The sequence below is a fragment of the Peromyscus californicus genome, unplaced genomic scaffold, assembly GCF_007827085.1.
Source record: "Peromyscus californicus insignis strain IS unplaced genomic scaffold, ASM782708v3 Scaffold_12__1_contigs__length_115047231, whole genome shotgun sequence".
In the NCBI taxonomy this organism is placed as follows: Eukaryota; Metazoa; Chordata; class Mammalia; order Rodentia; family Cricetidae; genus Peromyscus; species Peromyscus californicus.
In genome coordinates this window covers 108,565,222-108,583,976 of record NW_026294413.1, presented here as the reverse complement: position 1 = coordinate 108,583,976, position 18,755 = coordinate 108,565,222, and the positions used below count along the sequence as shown (strand labels likewise).

At 40.6% G+C, this 18,755-nt stretch overlaps 1 protein-coding gene across 9 annotated transcripts in view; it reads left to right on the top strand.

The window, feature by feature from the left end:
• The window catches only part of Atxn7 (ataxin 7), a 157,446-nt gene that overhangs the window by 18,960 nt on the left and 119,731 nt on the right, over positions 1-18,755 (top strand). For all 9 annotated transcript variants that reach the window (XR_008217204.1, XM_052734096.1, XM_052734091.1 and 6 more), the window contains exon 2: positions 16,552-16,640. The gene's annotated coding sequence lies outside the window, so the exon portion shown is untranslated. The remainder of the gene's footprint in view (positions 1-16,551; positions 16,641-18,755) is intronic.

Genomic DNA, 18,755 nt, shown 5'->3' with positions numbered 1-18,755 from the left:
CCTAAAGATGCTCTAAGACAGCTCACAAGTATTTCCCAGAAGTCTTCAGCTGCTGCGCTCCAGGATACAAGTGATAAACTAGCATTAAATAGCCTGACAGCAGGTACCTGGGGTCATGAGGTCTTTCACTGTTTCCACTGTGGGCAGCCAGCCTTTTGGTGTCTTCCCCTTGTACTGGGGATGGATGGCATCCAGAGCCTGTCTCCTAGATTGATGTTCCCTGGCCCCTGCTTTCTACTTCATCGCATATCATGCTAAGTCTTTTCTCTTTAGGGTTCTTTTGCCTCATGCGCTTGTTGCCCCAAATCTCTAACAAAGCTTCTGCTTTGTGGTCCCACATTAAATGCCGTCTCTTCATACAAGCCTTCCTAACAAACGCTAATGATCTTATTCCTTACTCTGAAACTCAGGTGTCTACAGGCACCCTGCCTGTCTCCTTTGAAGCCCCTTTTCAATGTATTTAAAGGTTTCACGACTGTCTTTTACTAGAGCAGCGGTTCTCAACCATCCTAATGCTGTGACCCCTTAATACAGTTCCTCATTGTGCGATGAGCTCCAACCCTAAAATTATTTTTCTTGCTACTTCATGACTGTAATTTCGCTACTGTTATGAATTGTAATGTAAGTATCTGTTTTCTGATGGTCTTAGGCAACCCCTGTGAAAGGGCCAGTCCACCCCCAAAAGGGTCATGACCCACAGGTTGAGAATCAGTGTACTAGAGTGTGAACAGCAGAAGAGCAGGATTCATGTCTCTCTGTTTGACATCTGTCTCCTCAGTGTCGACCGTTTGCATGGAGGAGGAGTGCAGAGGAGAAGTGCTCCTCAACACTCACCAGTCCCTGCTCGGTTCATGTTTGACTTTATGTACTCTGCAGACTGGGGACCCTGATGAGAGCAGCTGTCACTAGGTAACTGCTTAGTATGTGCCAGACACCGCTTTGTTTGCATTATCTAATCAATTACTTGAAATGACTTGGCTTGGAGTTACATAGCTAATTCCAAAACCTGATTATTCTTAGTTATGCCTTTTTATAATTGTCTCAGGAGTAAGAGCTAAAGTAGAAAGTCTTTAACCTGCTATTTTATTTTATTAGTTTATGTGTATTAGTGTATAAGACATACCTGCATGTATGTCTGTGTAACACGTGCCTGCCTGGTGCCTGCAGAGGCTAGAGAGGGTGTTAGATCCCCTGGAACTGCAGTTAAATATGGTTGTGAATCACCACTTTGCTGTTGGGAATTGAATCCTGGTCCTTTATGCTCTTAACCACTGAGCCATCTCTCCCATCCTCCTAAGGGAGAAAGTCTTTAAAACATAAGAATCCATGCTGGCTAGTGAGCAGGCTGTAGAGTTTTAGGGAATGGGGTTATGATATTAACTCCATCTGTGTGAAGAGGCAGGCTACCTCTGATTCTTGGGGAAGTGCAGATGTCCATTGTAAAGAGAGTAGTCCACAGGACTGAGAGTTACCAATTAGGGGCTAGAAGTTAGACGGCTTGCCGGCTAAGCTAGGGAGTTGTTCCTTCCCCTAATCTCTTTTAAGACATCCTGCTATTTCTATCTACTGAAAACATTTTGAAAGCAAGAAGTCTCAAGTACCTTTCAGGACCTGAAGTGTACCTAGTCCTTGTGGCTTATGTGTCTAGCAATGACACATTTGCTTCAGTCTACTTTGGCACACAGTGAAAAGGGCTCAGCGTTGGAGGTCAGTCATCAGTTACGTTAAGCTGTTTGTGGTAATTCTGCTCTTACTGTTTTTCTGTGAAAGTAGTTTGCCTGACCTGATGGTCAGCAGCCTTGCACTGGCTACATCTCTCTAGCTTTTCACCTGGAAATATTTACCTTTCAGCTTATGCAGCACATAGAATGCCTCTTGCAGGATCAGCTTTCAGGCGGTGCTCACTGCTGCTGTCGGTTCTGGCTCACAGTTCTTAAATTAATTCACATTGTCTGCAGACAACTTGACTGAGGCATAGGAAATGACATTTTTTTTTTTTTAAGGCAATGTTTTAGGATATACAAAGGTAGTAAAATTGACCATGCAAAAAAGTCAGAGAGGCCTTAGAGGGGCAATATTAGTGTTACTAAGTATGAAATGACAGCCTGAAGGTCCTCTGATACTGTATGGAAGGACTTCTTTCACACGTCTTCCCTAAGATGTTATCAGGCTGCTGTAGACCTGACATAAATCCACATGCTTCTCAGAAGCATTTTGTGTACACAGCTTTGTTAAAGGATTGACTTACTCACTCAGCAGCTCTGCTGGGAGAGAGAATGGGGATTAGCTGTTTTCTAGCTATTAGATTAATTGGCGGTATGAGGTCTAGTGTGTCAATATATAGCAAAAGCTCAGTAAATGTTTGTTGAACATTAATTGTATTCCAGTTAGGTAAGAAAAGGCAGAGAAAAGTGTTAAGGCTGGCCCCAGGCCATTTTCTATTTCAGAAATTAAAAGTCGTGGCATAAGCCGTTTACCACAGACAAATGGCTGTAATCTGAGGTGAGGAGTTGCCCAGTGTCTGAGAGAAATGCTGATCTGGGCAATCTGCTCATCTCCAGCAATCTAGTTATCTCACACCAGGCCCCCAGAGTCTAAAAAGCTTCAGACTCGGACTTTGGGTTTGTTTGATTAGTTTATTCTCAATAAAGAAAAACCAGTGATATTAAAACATGCGAACCTCAATAGGAAACTACGCATGTATTTCAAACTATATCTGGGTAATATTTGTGTTTTTCTTTAACTCAAGTCATTACATGTTGCCACAGAGGAATTATCACTTAATAGTAATAAGAAAAAGGACTCCTGCTAGCTCCGCACAGCAAACAGGTAGCATTTCATGAGAGACTTCTCCTAACAACAGGAGCAGAGAAAGACAAACAACTCTGGAAGAGTTTAATTGTTGCCTTTCCAGTCATTTGAAATCTGAAAGGTGGCCAGTCAATGATAGTCTGGTTCCCAGCATCCACTTGTGGTATGCTCCAGAGAAAAGATGCTCAGAAGGCAATGGTGATTTTTGACTACAGAAGTAGTTTGTCTAAGTTTTACTCCTCTGGTGGTAGGTGACTCACATAGAAACATTTAAGGTCTGTTAAACTCAATGTTTAAATATCAATTTCTTTTTTATAATGGTAAATTACATTTGTGTGTGTGTGTGTGTGTGTGTGTATGTGCGCGCGTGCACGTGCGTGTATACATATGATATGTATATGGTAGTGCGAGGGAAATATATGGGGCTTGGTTCTTTCTGCCTGTGGGTCCTGTGATTGAACTCAGATCGTTAGGCTTGGCAACAAGCCCCTTAACCTGCTGAGGCAGCGTGCCGGAATGCAGATGTTGATTTCTTTTTTTTTTCTTTGGTTTTTCGAGACAGGGTTTCTCTGTGTAGCTTTGCGCCTTTCCTGGAACTCACTTGGTAGCCCAGGCTAGCCTCGAACTCACAGAGATCCGCCTGGCTCTGCCTCCCGAGTGCTGGGATTAAAGGCGTGCGCCACCACCGCCCGGCAGATGTTGATTTCTTAACACCACTTTCCAGTGAAATATACTAGACATGACTGATTCTTTTAGTGCCAGAAATAAGGATGCTGACCGTGCACATGTGTACCCCACAGCCTCCACAGTCACTCGTGGGTGTGTGAGAAGGACATAGTGCCAACTGAAAGAGCTCAGTGGATGAAGCTAGAGCTGGCTGGTTTGTTTAGTTTGTGGTGCTAGAGAGTTGAATTCTCGGTATTGCTCATGTTGTGCAAGTGTTCTATCCCTGAGACAAACTAAGCTGGAGCCAGTTGAGCAACTAAAAAACATACTATTTGATTATAACCTAAAATGTAAAACAAATACAAATAAATATATACTGTACATGTAAAATAGACTAATATATGTAATAGAAATTTTATAAAGTAACACAAATACCCACAAGTCCATATTGATAGAAAAAAGTATATGGATAAAGAAATGGGAAAGAATTGACAAATATCTCTCTCTCTCTCTCTCTCTCTCTCTCTCTCTCTCTCTCTCTCTCTCTCTCTCTCTAGTTTTAAAAACAGAGTATTTTACTGAGTGGTAATGGCACACACCTTTAATCCCAGCATTTGGGAGGCAGAGATAGGCAGATCTCTGAGTTTGAGGCCAGCCTCAACTACAGAACGAGTTCCAGGACAGCAAGGGCTACATGGAGAAATCCTGTCTCAGATAAATAGATAGATAGATAGATAGATAGATACATAGATACATACATACATACATACATACATACATACATACATACATAGATGATAGATACATACATACATACATACATAGATGATAGATAGATAGATAGATAGATAGATAGATAGATAAAAAGATGGAATACATTTTGTTAGTCGTTTGACCATTTCATATATGTAAAACAGTGTTGTTTTACTATACACCTTCACCAGCCTCAGTCAATCCCAGTGGGCCTTCTTTCCTCCTTTATACCTTCTTCTGTTTTTGTATTGGGAGCACAGCAAGTCTAATTCTTGCTGTCCATTGGAATGCCGACTGTTGGCTGGTTACAGGGAACCATAGCTGTTGTGAATTCATGGTTACAGGGACAGTATGTCGCAGTGTTTTGCTCCATCCTCTGCCTCTTTCATTCTTTCAACTCCCTCACTGTTCCTTGAACCTGCGGTGGAAGGATTGAGATGAATGTCCCCTTAGGGCTGAGTACTCAGTAGTTACTTATTCCCTGCACTGTGACTGGTTATGTCTTCCTGCATTAGTTGCTGACCATTGAAGAAGTGTCTTTGGCCATTGCTGAGGACAACACTAAGCTATGTGTGTGTGTCTTAGGGTTTCTATTGCTGTGAAGAGACACCATAACCACAGTAACTCTTATAAAGGAAAACATTAAGTGGGGAGGGGGGCTTACAGTTTCAGAGGTTTAGTCCATTATCTTCATAGTGTGACATGGTGGCATGCAGGCAGACATGATACTGGAGAAAGAGCTGAGAGTCCTAAATCTTGATCCACAGGCAACAGGAAGTGAACTGTCCTCCTAGATTGAGCATTGGAGACCTCAAAGCCCACCCCCACAATGACACACTTCCTCCAACAAGACCACACCTACTTCAGCAAGACCGCAGCTCCTAACAGTACCACTCCCTATGAACTTACAGGGGCCAGTTACATTCAAACTACCACAATGTATAAACATAAACTTTTAGAAGGCAGTTTGATTACATGTTCATTTAAAAAGACAAAAGTAGTAGGTTCCCCCTAGGGCCCATGGCCTCTCTAACCATGGGCTTTTGACCAGGCATACAGTGATGCATGAATTCTCTCCTATGAGGAGGCCTTAACTCCAATCCAGAAGTGGCCAGCTGCCTCTGAAGTCCCTGTTGCACCAATGGCACATCTTGCCTGGGAGGTTGGTATTGTCTTATGCAGGGTTTATGTCTGGGAAATACCATGATGGCTTCTTCCCCAGCAGCTTGCATAGCATGTTTCAGCACTGTGAAAGCTAGCCAGCAGCGGGGACCTCTTCAAGTCAGTTTCAGTTTGATTTCTTTATGTCCTGCCAGGAAAGTGTATAGTGTCTTTCCTTACCATCTAGTTCTGGTGGGCAACCAAGAACAATGGCAGTAGCTTGTGTTGATTTGGGGGTTCCCTAACTAATGACTAGAGGGAGGTATCCCACTCCTAAAACTGAAATTTCCATTTAATAACCCTTGTCTTCTGGAGGAATCATTGTCCACCTATAGAGGGTGCCTGTGTTCTAGCTCCTTTTAAACTTACAGTTTTTTGTTTTTGTTTTTGTTTTTTCAAGACAGGGTTTCTCTGTGTAGCTTTGCGCCTTTTCCTGGAACTCACTTGGTATCCCAGGCTGGCCTTGAACTCACAGAGATCCGCCTGGCTCTGCCTCCCGAGTGCTGGGATTAAAGGCGTGCGCCACCACCGCCTGGCTAAATTTACAGTTTTTAAAAAGCTTACAAAGGAGTGGGTTTCCCTGTCCTGTCACCCCCATATCTGCTTTTAAACCTTTAACCCCTAACATTCCTCCCCACTACCTTCATATCGCCTCACCCCTTCAGACCCTCCCCCATTTTCTCATGGGCCCTTTCTGGCTTCCTAAACTGTATAGATATTCCAAATTAAACACACACATCTAAAAATCTAAAGCTAGGATCCACATATGAGAAAGAGCACACTGGACAAATCTTTCATATACAAGGATTGCAAGAATTTCAAATGATTTATGCAAATCTCCCCTTGAGGAGGGAAACTATAACTACCTGTCCCTGAAGTGTGAGCTGTGTATAGTGACTTCCTTCCAAGGAGCTCAGGATGGAAATGGAGGGAAGACAGTTTTGATATTATCCTAAGCAGGGATTTCTTAAACTATGACTTCAAAAGTGCCCTGAAATAAAAGCAAAAAATAAACAGATGAGCTTGCATCAAAGTAAAATATTTTTTGTACAACTAAGGACACAATGATAGTGAAGAGACAATCCAAGGAAGAGAAGAAAAACAAACCATGTATTTGAAAAGGGACTGAAAGCCAAAGTTTACAAGGAACTCAGTTCAGTCAGAAGAGAACAAAATAGTCCAATTTTAAAAATAGGAAAGAGGCTGGATGTCCATTCTCAAAAAGAGACATGCAAATGGTTGAGAGGTGGAAAGTGCCCACTGTTGCTAGTCAAATGCAAATTCAAACTGCATAAGTTATTCTTACACATCTGTGAGATGGCTGTCACCAGAAAGAGAAAAAGTAACAACTGTTGATGGGGAAAGGAACTTTTTCACACTCTCACCAGGGATGTGAAGTTAGTGCAGCCATGAATGGAAAACAGTACGGAAGTCCCCCAATTAAAAATAGTACTACTATACAGTCTGGTAATCTTACTACTGAGTATATAGCCAAAGGAACAACAACAAAAAAGAACATCATGGAATCATCTGCACTCCCATGTTCACTGAAACATTATTCAGAAGAGGTAAATTAGGAATCAACCTAAATATCCATCAGTGGATGAATGATTAAGAGAATGTTTGGTGTATGTATACAATTAAAGGGACTCCTTCCCCTCCCAACAACATGGATAAACCTAGAGAATAGTATAATAATAGTGAAATAATTCAGCGAATTATTGTAATCAATGTAATCAATGAATACCACAAATGTAATTAATATCATGAGTGTAATTAAAAATAAATAATTAATTGATTAAAAAAAGACTGATACCATTCCTCGACTTTTACATTTATTGTTATTTATTTATATGAGGGAACAAATCCAGGACTTGAACCTGTAGGCGAGTGCACGCCCACTGAGCTTGCATCCCTACCTCTCAGTTCAACAGGGCTATATTACCGAGAAAGAAAAACATGTTAGTACGTTTGAGAGTCCGTCAGCTACTGATCACAGGATTCTGGCAATTGATACGTATACATATTTTCATCAATTCCTTTAATAACTCACAGCACTATACATGAGATTCATGGTACATGCCATGAATCAAAAAAAAAAAAAACTTACAAAAAAGATGTAAAAGTTATGAGGTTGAGGGACATAAAAGCTTGTTTATCAAAGAAAGTGTTTTAACATCAAAAAACGTTTTTAGATTGGTAATACAAGTTAAGATAGAAAATAATTTAGGTATAAAACTTTGAACTTGCCAAGATAGGATAGATAATACAGAAGTTTCTCCAAATTTGCCAAATACAAATGGACTGGACATTGTAAATGTAATCCTTACTTGACAATTGTCCTTTTTTTTAAATATATTTTTATTTTATGTGCAAATAATAATAATAATAATAATAATAATTCAGGCACAGAAAGACAAGTATTATCTAATTTCATTTAATGTTGAATCTAAGAAAACTGGGCACACAGAAACTGTAACATGACAGTTGTCAGGTTCTGAGAGTGATGGAGAGGGAATGGGGAAACTGGTCCAAGCGTCTGAAGAGTTCTGTTCTCACAAGTTTCTACTCTAATGGACACATTACGTCCTGAGGGGCTGTGGTTGAAAGGCACAGTGACTGCAATTAGTAATGTGTATGTGACATTACCAAGAAGTGGCCAACAGGGGAGGTGATGGCTATGTTCCTTAGTTCCATTTTAATCATAGCTCATGTACATGAATTGGAACGTGATCACACGGTAAGTATATATAGTTTTTATTTGTCACACAGGCCTTAAAAAGCTGAAAGAAAATAAATAAAATTTAGCCTGTTGGTATTACATCATTAGCTATGACAAATGTACCACTTAGAGGAGTGGACAGTGAGATGGCTCAGTGGCATGGAGCATGAAAACCTGCCTCAAAATGTCCTCCAGTCGCCGAATGTGGTCCTGATGCTGGCCTCTCCCCAATAAAGAAAGAAATAAATGTAAAAAAAATTAGAAGAGGAGTCACCGGGAGAAATAGGGTGTGGGGTTTATAAGAACATGCCGTAGAATCTTTGTAACTTTTTTTTTTGTAAATTTAAAGTTCTAAAATTAAGTTTAAAGAAATTTATGTCCAGGATAAGAGTTGATAATTCAAGTTTAATTTCATCTTGCTGAGAGCCTGAAGTAAATAAAATCACTTTGGGTTCTAGGCTGATTCTCATGGAAAGTGGGGCAGTTCTTCCTTGGCTGTTGTCTTATTAAGCCGTGACAGTGAGTTTGCAGAACCCAAGAATACAGCATTCCCAAATGTCCTCCAGTGGGATTTCCTACTGGCATGACTTTTCCCCTTCGCTTCTGCCCAGTAGCAGTCCCTTGAGTGGCATTTGCTGTCCTAGTTAATCAGAGGATAAGAGAAATGAAGAACTCTCTCTTTCCCCCTCCCATGGAGTCTCAATGGGCACTGGGAATGTAGGTCATGTTGCATCACAGTAGAGAGGAGCAAGCAGGAAGGTACTTAGGAAGTGTTGTTAACCCTGCTTTCCACTTGGAGTCTTTAGGAACAGGGATTGAGCCTGGCTAGGGATGAGAGGCAAGAAACAGGGGTTATATTAGTGTTGTCGTCATAGAGCGTTGTGGTTCCTATCAGTTATAAATTCCAACAAATTTACGCCAAATTTGTTTAAATGGCATCAAACAGCTTTTGCAATAATCTTTGTCTCAATTTTTATTGTCACATTGTAGAAAATTTTTATTAATTTAGTCAGGTTTGAATTAGTGAAGCTATCCTCATGTCTACACAAAAATCATTATATGGTAATCATGTAAATCTAATAATATATCTTGAAAATGACATATAATCATAGGCTTAGTGGCATCTTGAGTTACACACTGTTCCACAAATATGTTCTTATTTTAAACTCATATTTAAAGTATGCTATTCATGTCTCTCTGTTTTTAATGGGAAGATCTTATATAGTTTAAAATAAAAAAAAAACTTTAAACTTTTTATTATTTTTTACACAACGTGTTGCTAGCTCCTTTGTGAGACATCCATGTTGGCTGCCAAAGAATTCTTCCGGATTACTGACATTGTCACTAACAGTAAATCTGCCAGCCAGAACCAGGCTTGTGTTCTGTTTCTACTTCTTTCTTATCTCTATCAAGATAATCAGTTCATTTAGGTTCAGAAAGTCAGATAACAAAATTTTTAAATAGGCTTGGATATTATCTATGTATAGCACAGTCTAAAACCTAGAAATTGACAGTGACCTCCCTCTATGCAGTTTTGTGGTTTTATCACTTGAGTATTTTCAAGTAGTCACTTTGACAGTCTAGATGCGGATATTGCCTGTGCTGCCCCTTATGCCCTGCCTGCACCCATTCATTACCCACGCCCCCAAACGCCTGCCTGACACAGCTAATTTCCAACCTTGTCATTTTGTTGTTTTGATAATGTTGCATAACATTGTTTAAAATTGGCTTTTCTTTCAACATTTAAGAAGAATTTCATTTTTAAAAGACCATTTATGATTAACTTTTAAAAGGAAAATTTTAAAAGTTGTAACCCAGCATTTTTTTTTTTCTAGCTAGAGTACTCCAAACTCTGCAGTGCCACATTTGACCAGCATGTAAAGTCAAGTATGTGGGCCCATTGCAACCATAGCGTTAACTGTCTGGCTTGCTGTTAGAGATGACACCTAAAGTTAAGGGGAAAGGGACTCTAGGGAAAGTTTGCCCTGCTCACAGCGTGTATTAGGATTGACTGAGCAGGAGTTAAAAGTCCAAAAACATATTTAATTAGATATATAGTTTAATTATGTATATAATACATAGAGATAAAGTTTGACCATTATGTTTCATTTCATCTTGGACAATCTTCAAAGGAGAGAATTTTGTTTATATAATGATACTTAAATGAATGGTGATAAAAATAGTTGCATTAGTTGCTTAATGTAACTCTTGTGTCATGGAATTGCTCTGTGTAATTAGTGTGAGTGTCACTATGAAGTCATGTATGTAAAATTCTTTGAATGTGCTTGTGAATGAGACATGAAATCCCATGATTAGGTGAGGTCTGTGTTCAAACGGCCTCAGAAGGAACAAATCTCCCTCAGATGTCTCTCTGTTGTCTTAAAAAATATAGGAAGTATTCTAGGATCTGTAGGAGGGCACATTAATGTTTGGCTACAAATGATAAGACCATATGGCCAAACTGACATCAGATCTGTACAAGTAGATGGCAGGTCTCTAGAGCCAACCTGTCTGTAGCTCATTGGCAGTGAAGGAGAGGCTGAGTACTGATTCATCTTGTCCAAAATTCATGATCCCAAAGGCGGTCAGCAATGATTCTTATGAATGGGGAAAACTCTGGCTTCTGACGTTTCAGACAGCTTTCTATTAAGACAGGAAACTACCTTTGTAATGAAGTCATCCTGTGCCCCCCATTGTTTTCCCCAAGCAGCATGATGTCTGTATTTGAAGAGCTGTTGGATGGGGGAAGGAAACAAACACTTACTGACCATCAGCTATATGCCAGTCACTGTGAAATGTTTATGTACATTCATAGGTATGATTTTGTGGAAAATTACATTAATGACATTCACTAAGTGACAGATCAAAAATAAACAGCATACATAACAACTTTTTTAAATAGTAAATAAGCCAATTTTCTTGGACAGATACTTAGAAGACCTGTTGCCTCCTAAGTGTGTGTAACTGCATGTGTGTATATATGCACATATATGTATATGCAGATATATGTGTATATTCATGTATAGATGGAAATTTTAAAGAAAGCTGTGTATATTAAATAATGTATATATTTATGAGGCATGAGTGAATGATAGGGAACATTCAGTTGTAATAACTCATCTCTTTTCCTCTTAACTTTTTATCAATGTAAGAGAAATTACCCATTTAAGAAAAAAATTAACTTATTACATGTTTACCAATAAAAGAAATTACACATTTAAGAAAAAAAACCCTCATTTCACGAGTGAAAACTATTTAACCTATCAGTACAACATGTATACTATGGTATTAAATAATTAATTCTTAAATCTTTCAAGTTATAAATACAACAGATGTTCTAAGGAGGAAAACAATATCTCAGATGCTTGTTCTCATCACTTGTAAAGTGCAAATATGTGTGCAAGCCCAGGAGCTGTGCGCATGTGTGAAGATCAATTGGAAAATGGAGAGCAATTGAATTTCGTGTAGCTGTTTAGAAGCTGTCAGAAAATGAGACTCCTTCAATAACAAGTGATCTTAATGCCTGTGATGCCAGTACTGGTGAGGACAAGGCAGGACAATCTCTAAGTCATTCTAGCCTTGTCTGGGCTATAGTGTAGGATCCTGTCTCAAAAGGCCTGAAGTCCAAACAAAGTGAGTCAAAATGTGGGTGGAGAAGGCCATAGAACAGACTACAGGAACTGAAACGCACCTCGGGCTAGACCAGAGCTGCTGGCGTCCTCCCTTAGAGTTGGCCTTGGCACTCCACATGAGTCTGTTTCTACACTTAGTGGCCAGTGGAGTGATTAGAGAGGAGTCCTCAAGGCCCAGTCAGTAATTCATGCTCTCTGCTTGGCCTTTGAAGAGGGGAATCTTTAGGTTGTGCCAAGTATATGTCTCAGTTTTCAACTTTGGTCTTCCAAGAAATAATCCAGTTGGGGTGACAATAATTGCCACTGAAGTCAGAAGGAAGCAAGTTGGGCACTGTGTTAGTCCATAGTTATTGGGATGTACCTGCTTATGGATGTGCCTCAGCTGACATGTAGCCTAATCTTAAAGATGCTTAGAAAAAACATTGCAAGCCCTGGAGGTACAGATCATAGCTTCCTACAGGGAACAGGCTTAAGAAAGAAATGGGCATGACAGCCAGGTAGTGCTTTGTAAAGTGTGTGCCCATTGCACGAGGCAGCCCATGGTACAGTGTCAGTCAGTTAACCCCTGGAGGAGGGCTGGCTTCTAGAGCCAGATGTTTGGACTTTCTAACATAAATTGTGTGCGAATCTTCCCAGTGTTTAAATGTTAGCAACAAATCTGTACTTTTTTCCCCTCAAGATCACCATGGAAAATACAAAAAAAAACCAACCAAACAAACAACAACAAAAAAAAAAAACAACCCATCAACATCGACAATAAACCCTGTGGGCTGTGTGTTTGGAGGATCAAAGGGTAGAGAGTACAAACTTGGCCATTAGGGGGCACACTAGTGTGCCACAGAATACTGTGCTTTCGCTAGGGACAGGCACTCTGTGCAGGACAGAGCACACCATCAGCACTTCTGCTTGAATGTGTAGGTCAGTCTCAGAAAACCTCTTGGCTTCCATCTTTCCTGTGTGGAAGAGAATTGGAGGCAGCTGCCAAGCTTTCACTCTTACCAGCTCCAGTTTGTGAAAGGATCAGGTCGGAATCCTGGTTGAGCATGGGGGGCCACCTGTACAGCCTGTCTCTGCCACCTCCTTCGTGCTTTGCACGTCTCACGTTGACACTTGGGGCTTTGCTAAGAGGTCAAGAAGCTTTAAGAAACAGGAAGAAAGCTTGTGCTGTTAATGTTTCAAACCAGCACTGTCTTGGTATCCCTTGCTATTTCTTCCTTTGACAGTAGTTGTGTGATTTTGACAGACTGTATCACATAAGGAGAAGTAATCCAGACTGTGTGGGTAAAGTTGCAACAGCGCTCTCAGCATCTGGAAGAGGACACACCCATGGTAGTCCCAGAAAATAAGCCATTTTCCCTGTGAGAGTCAATGTAACACGGCCTAGGTAGCAGCATGGGCACTTCTCTCTGTTTAAAGTGAATGAGGGTATATTTCTGAAGACTTGGGCATTCTGTGGTATGTGTTTGTTTGTTTTGTAGCGTGCTAGTTGTATCTGCCTTATTATTAGTATAAAATCTGTTGCTTTCTTGGGCAAGATTTTGTTGTTGCTGTTGTAGTTACCAAAAAACAAACATACTTAGGGAGGGAGTCTTGCATGGTTGAGTTGGGAGTGTTGGGAGCTGTGGAATTGAAGGACTTGGGCACTATGCTGTGGACAGGAAAGCCTTACTGCCCCAGGCAGAGACCATATACCTGACTGTTGGGCCAGTGGCCTCTCAGGCCAGATTCATTCTGGCCAGCATATTTATTCTTTTGTCCTCTCTTTACTGACCGGCCCCTTTCCTGTAGACTAGTGAGCACATGGGCTATCTCAGCCTAAACTAAACTAGACCCATTTTTCCCAGTTCCTGTTTCTAAGGAGAGTAGGTTGTGTTTCTTAGTTGAGGCCTATGTCTAGTTTGGCCTATGACAAGGAATTTGGAACCCCGAAAACAAATATGATGGCTGATTAGAGAAGAGGGTCACTGGAGATGAGGAAGCACCGTGGAAAGTAATAAATTAAAGCCTGTGTTTCTCAGGATTTTGGGAAAAAACCATGATGTCCATTTTTAGTAGTTTCTCCTCTCCTACTTCTAACAAACCTTTATATAAAATAATCTTTAAAAATTAAGCACTTACTACATAAGTAGGTATTGAGTAAATAAAGGTTTGAAGGTTTTGGTCCTAAGAAAATCTTTTTTAGCCCATTGTTTACACTGTTTCATTTTATTTTATTTTGAGACAGGGTTTCACTGTTTAGCTCTGGGTATCCTGGAACTCCTCTTGTAGACCAGGCTGGCCTTGAACTCACAGAGATCCACCTGCCTCTGCCTCCTGAGTGCTCGGATTAAAGGCATGCACCACCACCCCCTGGCTACACTGTTTCTTTTTGCAGAACAAAATTAAGTTGATGCTAAGGCAGTTTGGTATGCTGGAATGGAAATGAACCAACACCCAAGGCCTGAATTTTAGTTCCAACTCTATGCCATTGCTCTACTGAACAATCCTGAGCAAATGATGACCTGTCTCCATCTGCCTCCTCTCTAGTAAATGAGATCATAGTGCCAGCACTTTGAGCAGGGCTGTTGTGGGCCAGATGAGAGAACTCAGACAAGTAAAAATGTTTTTCCCACTAAAGATCCCTGACCCTTTTCTAAGCAGGAAGTTACATTTTAAAATGATTATGTTAGTAAATACCACTACCATTTTTCTGTAAAGATAGGTTTCCTGCAAAACATTTTTAAAAGATACTGACTAATAAATGGTGAATTATTTTAAAGCCAAACTTATCTCAGAGAAGATTTCATCACATCTAAGAGCTGGTGACTTCCTTGGATGCTTTGGAAATAGCTGGAGTATCATACTGGAAAATTGAGAAGTGTCGTTGCCTAGTGACTTAAGGTCCTAGTGAGAGTGGATGTCCCAACTCTAGTTTGTTCTGAAGGAGAGAGGAGAAGAGAAGGTCTGCTTCCAACTTAACACCTGTATTGACCATGTCTGTTGTAGTCCTTCGTAGATAACTGTGAGGAAAGAGTTTTGCATACCTGTAAAATGCTTACAATGCAAAGAAAACAATTTTGACTCGACAGACGTTGAAGGAGGTAGAAGCTTTTACTAAAAGTAAGACAGAGTGGTAACAGTATCAGAAAAGTTTTAAAAGATAGAAGACTAACAAAGAGTTATAAATCTGGGGGAAAAAACCATCTGGCCTGTAAAGATAGAAGGTCCTTCAACATTCCTATGTAGCATTTTGTGAGACTGAAGCTAAAGGGAGGGGAGAGGAATATAACTCAAGAATAATTTAAAAGCTATAAAGATAATTAGGAGTAAGTGATCAAAGTATGACATAGCATTTTAGAGATCAGCGTTCTGGGATAGTGTATTATATCTCAAGTCGTGAAAACGTGTGGGTTACCGTTTTGAAGCATGTGGAAACAAAGCTGATCAAACAGTATTCTCACCACTGCCCTTGTGTGTGGCCAGTGGAGGCTGTGGAAGAGGAAGTGCGTTCGTAGTGGGTTTTCCAAGAGAAAGCAACCTGCCTGTGTCTCACTGTGTAGCTCTGGCTTTCCTGAAACTCACTCTGTGGACCAGGCAGGCCTCCAACTCACAGAGAGTTGAGCCTCTGCCTCTCGAATGCCGGGATTAAAGGCATGCGCCACTATGCCTGGCCTGCCCGTGTTTACACTCGACAGTATGTGTCCCACAGCTGTGTCATTGCCTGTACTTGCTCCTTCTGTCTCCTGCTCTCTTAGGTTGAATACCATCTTAGTTTGTAACTTTAGTTTGTTAATCTTCAATCCTTCGATTCCTTACCTCACTGCTTCCTCCCAAATTAAATAGTACCCCCTCCATTCTTCCTGTAATACATACATACAGGAAGATAATGGAGGGCATAATTTCCTTGTGCCTGTGCCTCCCCAAGACAGGGTTTCTCTGTGTAGCCCTGGCTGTCCTAGAACTCTCTCTGTAGACGAGGCCAGCCTAGAACTCACAGAGAGTTCTGCCTCTCCTTCCACAGTGCTGGGATTAAAAGTGTGCACCACCATTGCCCAACCCTTGGGCTTTTTAGGAAAGTGAATTAATTGAGTTTTTCTTTCTTGTTTAAAAACTTCATTGCTCTTGCATGCTGTGGAATTGTAAAGGGCAGAGTAAGCATTCCATATATTTGGTGTGTATTCCTGTCATTTTAAAGCCATGATTTGACAGGTTTCATAAGAACAGACTTTCAAATAGCAATTTTAAAAATTAAGTGGAAACTCATTAGTGGAAATTTCACACAATGATTTTTAAGCCCAAAGAGGTTGTCTCTGTGGACATATTGAATAGTCATTTCTTCCTAGTTTACTGTAAATATAGTGAATTAAGTTCATAATAAAAATGAATTGCATTTTTTGATGAATTGATAAGGTGCCTTGAATTTTAGCAGTTTAATACTTCAAAACTAGAACTCGTGGCAACTAATAAGGTTATAGATTTCTTCTGGGCAGTGGTTGTGCACACCTTTAATCTCAGCACTTAGGAAGCAGAGGCAAGTGCATCTCTGTGAGTTCGAGGCTAGCCTGGTCTACAATGTGAGTTCCAGCACAGCCAGGACTACACACAGAGAAACTCTGTCTTAAAAAGAAGGTGGGGGGAGGTGTTGGGGATTTAGCTCAGTGGTAGAGTGCTTGCTAAGGCCCTGGGTTCAGTCCCTAGCTCCGGAAAAAAAAAGAGAAAAAAATATTACAAGAACAAAAAAAAAAAAAAAAAAAAGATTTATTGATTTCTGATTAGCTTTGTGTCTACTATTTCATTCCTTATATATTTTTAATTTTTTTTAAACAGAATTAAGAAGGAAGTACTTCCACAATCCCAGCAGATGAAGATTCACTGGTAAATCGATTAGGATTTTTGGCCTACGCTCCAAAGCAAAGGTAACTGACTCTTCTGACATGGCATAGCCGAGTACATTACCTCCAGTTCTGATAGAATCTGAGTGGCACAGGGGTGCTGATTCTTATGACTGAAGTGTCTGTGAGGGGTCTTTCACTTTAAGTGTAACTTTAAAGACATGAACTTCTTAGTGTTTAGTGACAATGACTAGAAGGAGTACACTTCTGCTGGGTGTTTGCCTCTGAGCTCAAAAACTACTGAACAGGGCCTCCCTGTACATTTGTTAAAGCTTGAGGAATTTGTTTGGTTTTTTGTTTTGAACAAAGTCTTTCAATGTTTCTCTGGCTGTCCTGGAACCCACAGAGATCTGGCTGTCTCTGCCTACCTCCTGCTGGAATTATAGGCATGCACCACCACCACCATGCCCTGCTTGTTTCAGGAATTTTCTTTCTTTCTTTCTTTCTTTCTTTCTTTCTTTCTTTCTTTCTTTCTTTCTTCCTTCCTTCCTTTCTTTCTTTCTTTCATTCATTTTTTTGTTTTTGTTTTTCAAGACAGGGTTTCTCTGTGTATCCCTGGTTGTCCTGAAACTCACTCTGTAGACCAGGCTGGCCTTGAACCTGGGGATCCTCCTGCCTTTGCCTCCCTAGTGCTGGGATTAAAGGCATGTGCCACCAACGCCCAGCCTATTTCAGGAATTCTTAGAGACAGGATTCCCAGCTCTCTCCTAAACAATGCCCACTCTTTCCATAGGATGTTGTCCAGTATGCTCTTGTGTTTTTTCCCCAATATCCAGCTCCTCCAGTTCATATTCTCTCTCTCTCTCTCTCTCTCTCTCTCTCTCTCTCTCTCTCTCTCTCTCTCTCTCTCTCATCACACAGTGTAGACGAGCTGCTGAGATAGGGAAAATCCTGAGCAAAACTGGTAAAGATAGAAGAGTTAGACACACTTGGAGTGCCTGGTGCCTTTCCAGGCTGACAGGGAACTCTGGAATTCTTAAGCAGTCCTGTAGGCTTGCAGTAATAGTAGTCACAGTTAGAATAGCTTTGTACTACATTGTGCAAATGTATTTAAGGAAAAGATGGCTAAGTTTCACAGAATCTGAAAAAAGGTAAGAATTCCTGGAAGAGCTTGTAGTGGGTAAATTTTTTATTATATTTATTTATGGTATGTCTCTTTGCGTGTCCATCTGTCTGTCTTGTGTGTGTGTGTACACATGGATGGACATGGAGGTGAGAGGACAGCCTGCAGGATTTCTCTTCTATCTTGTGGGTCTAGGAATCTAACGCAGGGCATCAGACTTTGTGGCAAATACCTACTTGGTGATTGATCTCTCTGGGACCCCTGGAAGAATTTAGATTAGTGATAAAATACCACCTTTCCATCTACCCTTGAAGGAAATGGCCTGGGGAGGAGGGGGTTACAAGTTAAAAGTCAGTTTAAGATGAGTCATTGGAGAACAAAACTGAACAGAATTCAAACAGGAAGGTGCTGTTTTTTTTTTTTTTTGTTTTACTCTTTTGGGGGGCCCACCACCCAGCTCCCAAATAAATCACACACAGAGAATTATTCTTAATTATAAATGCCTGGCCTTAGCTTGGCTTGTTGCTAGCAAGCTTTTCTTAACTTTAAATTATCCCATCTAACTTTTGCCTCTGAACGTTTTCCTTTTCTTACTTCTGTAATCTTACTGTCAATCTTACTCTTTGCCTGGCTGGGTGGCTGGGTGGCTGGGTGGCTGAGTTGCTGGGTGGCTGGACCCATGCACACTTTAATTAGGTCCTAAGCAACTGTAGCAACTGTAGCAAAAATGGGGAACATTTTATACAACATGCACATTCATCTGCGAAGATAACACTTTCACTATTACCAAACTAGTGTGAGCTTCAGGAATGCTGCAGTTCTGTATTTAAAAGAACAAGGATCTTGTCAGTCGTGAAACTCATGCTTTATACAATACACCCTTTAATATGCTAGCTCTATGTTGAAGGAGCAGACATGAGTAGAATCATTCAGTGAGCATCATCAGAGCTATCACAATGTATGATATTCACTGTGAAATATTGGGCAGATACTAAAAAAAGGGGGAGGGGGCGGGGGACAGGGTTTTTCCTGTATGGTGGCCGGCTACTTGGCAGTAGTGGGGTCAGAGATGAAAA